This window comes from Atractosteus spatula, unplaced genomic scaffold, assembly GCF_055471065.1.
Source record: "Atractosteus spatula isolate fAtrSpa1 unplaced genomic scaffold, fAtrSpa1.hap1 Scaffold_23, whole genome shotgun sequence".
Lineage (NCBI taxonomy): Eukaryota > Metazoa > Chordata > Actinopteri > Semionotiformes > Lepisosteidae > Atractosteus > Atractosteus spatula.
In genome coordinates, this window is record NW_028296797.1 from 5,463 (window position 1) to 8,435 (window position 2,973).

Consider the following 2,973-nt stretch of genomic DNA (forward strand, 5'->3'; position numbering starts at 1 on the left):
TGCTTTCCCAAATGAGGCCCCATCTCTCTCTTTAGTGGCTGCACCACAGAGAAGCTTTTCATGCAGGCTGATTTAAAGATGTTTTCTTTTGATAAGGGACAGCTCCCAAAGGGGGATGCACTTAGCTAAGCCTGGCTATCATGATCAATGGTCATCCATTAGCGCCTATCTGTCTAGGGAGTGCCAGATGGACATCTGGACTGCATTCCTAAGTGTCAGGAGTAAGTGACTCATATCTCACCTTGATCAACCAATCAGGGACTGGTAGGGCAGAGTAACCCACGTGGGACTCTGATGCCCATGGAACTTTCAGCCAATGAATGAGCTGAAGTTCCTCCAGGTAAAAACAGGCAACACAGAGCTCCAGGAGAATTCTGTGAACTTTTTCGGACAATTCTAAAGGGAATTCAAAGGAGAATTCCAGGGCAGGACAGCCCAGGAGCAGAAGGCTCCCAAGGGCAGGACATTCTCGCAGCGCACCTCCTGACCATCCTGAGACTCAGCCCGGACAACCACGGAACGGCCAGTGTGTCCGAGTGCCAGAACTTTCCTCTGTTCTAAGAGTCTAGAGCGGAGGTTGCCAGAGAGTAACCAGAGGATCCACCCGAGGTTAGCATCAGCAGCAAGCCTCGTGAACAGATCGGAACTGTGGACAGCTGAATCGGTATTCAGAACTGGCGCTTCATCAGGAACGAACCGGTCCTCTTCCTGACCTGCTGGGACCCACAGTAACTTTTCTCCTGAGCACAACTTCGCTAGTTAAAGCCAACACTAACTAGCCGGTCTTCAGAGAGCATCAGCAGCGCACCGTCGCAAGCCGCACAGCACAGCCTGGCACGGAGCCAGAGAGCGCGGATTGGACAGCAACAGCCTGCAACTGTTTCTTTGTGCCTGCAGGAGATCTGAATCCCCACAGATTGGATGAGTATTCAACTTCAATGCATTACAGCTCGAGAATTCAATTGTTATCCCAACCAGTTGATATCAATTTAATTCCTAAGAGTTATGTACTTGTTTTCAGTATCTAATGTAGAAGTTGTAACCAAGTTCACTTTATGAAACGGTCTAAATGAATGATATACTGAACGTATGTCCTCTTGATATATGTAACTCTTCGTAACTGACTGAATATATACCTTTTGTATTCTGATAACCCTCTCGATAAGATCTGTTAGGTTTATATGCATATTCTATGTATTAATAAATGTATCCTCGTGTATTAGTACCTGTGTGTGTGCGTTGTTTGAGTTATATCGCAAGGTTGGATTCTAAAGCCATTAAAAGAATCATTTTGTGATTTACTGCTACAATTAATAATTGTCCCCGTAAATGCCCAAACCCTACAGAACTGGTGCCTTCAGAGAGCACACTACACTAGGAAGACATATGGAGTCGGTTTTTTAAGCTTTATGAATTGGGTTTTCAAAGGCTGGGAGTAGGGCACAAGACATGCGAACGCATAGAGTCATTATCTGCTTCCAGGTGCGAAATGTCGTTTGTGGACACAGAATAGTATATGTCCAAGGCAGCAGGTCCAAGTGATTTAGCATTTTAAAAGTCGCGGGAAAAGCAAAACGGGTGCTTTTCCTTTGTTGCGCAGGCACACGACGACACCGTAGGCGCCAGGACTCGAAGCTTCGCGGGGTGATCTCGACGGCTTTCTAGTCCATCGCCGTAACCACTCGGCCACGGCTGCAGCGTACGCCACTACTGCCGCCACTGCCTTCTTGATATAGTCTAACATAGAGTGCCGGGCGGCGGCAGAAACCTTTTTCAAAGTCGCTTTCCGTTTAACAACAAAAAAAAAACTTTCACAAAATGCATGCTAGCGGACAAACGCACTTCGGAGGACTTAACGGTGGCTTCCAGTTGGAATGATAAAGTCTCCCCGTCCGGTCAGGAAAAGGGAACTTTGTTAGACAGAAAGAAGGAAGTAATAATAACGGAGAATTGTGTGCAAGGATTTTAGAAGCTGCGCAGCCTTGCAGTTTCAATAGCCCTTTTATTCGTGTCAGATGCTGGAATTGCCTTTTTTTTACGCTCTTCCAAATGCGATGTCAACGAAAACAGAACAAAGCACAAAAAACCCTCAAGTCCTGCAGTTGCATAGAATGCCGATACGCGTCCAAGCAGTATTTGACTGCATCCTACCATTGCAACACGGGGCGTATATAGAAACGAAGCGCCCCACCTTCAGAGCAGTCTGCGCCACGAGAACGCCAACGGCTCCTCTGCTCTCCGGGGTGCGGTTGTGACCCCGTAACCTTCAGTGTTGGTGGCAGACAAATGGAGACTAACAGGTGACGTCCTAGGACATGACTACATTGTGTCGCTCAGTGGGGATGGGGACCTCTGCTTGGAAAAGAGTGCGAGGCCCCTTTAGAAAAACATTTTGTTAACAGGCATGTCGCCACAGCCTAAACACCTATAGCTTGCAAAGCGCATGCTATTAGACAGGCACCTCTGCAAGACCTTAAGAGTCTCTTAAACTAGTGATGGTAAGGTGTTCCCAATGGGCGATGTTCGGCTTTCAAATCATCTCTCTGTGGACGCGCTCAGATGCAGCTGTTAAAGGCTTAGAAGCAGCTGACTGTTTCACCACCTAGCTGATCACTGTCAGTCAGGGAGCTCAGAGGTGAAAAGCCTGTCTAAAAGACAATTCACCGTCGATCAGTTCAATGTGTTCCGTACCAGCTCGGCGCACCTGAGATCATCTTGGTTACCGTGTAGCTCAGATCAGTGAGAGCGTGTGTGTGTGTACCACCGTGATTGGATGCCGGACCTTCTCAGGTCACAGTAAACCTTCTGCTGCCTAACTTCCCTAATTTCGGGGATCCCTTTGAAAAAGCAAAGGAAAAATAAACTGGCTTTTCATCAGCGTGATCGACCCCACCCGGTGTGCCCCAGTGGCCTAATGGATAAGGCACTGGCCTCCTAAGCCAAGGATTGTGGGTTCGAGTCCCATCTGGGGTG

The 2,973-nt window shown here is 47.9% G+C and overlaps 1 non-coding gene across 1 annotated transcript; it reads left to right on the plus strand.

Annotated features, from left to right (window-relative positions):
• Positions 1-2,900: 2,900 nt before the first annotated feature.
• Positions 2,901-2,973, plus strand: trnar-ccu (transfer RNA arginine (anticodon CCU)). Its single transcript has one exon. It is a non-coding gene; the product is annotated as a tRNA-Arg (tRNA).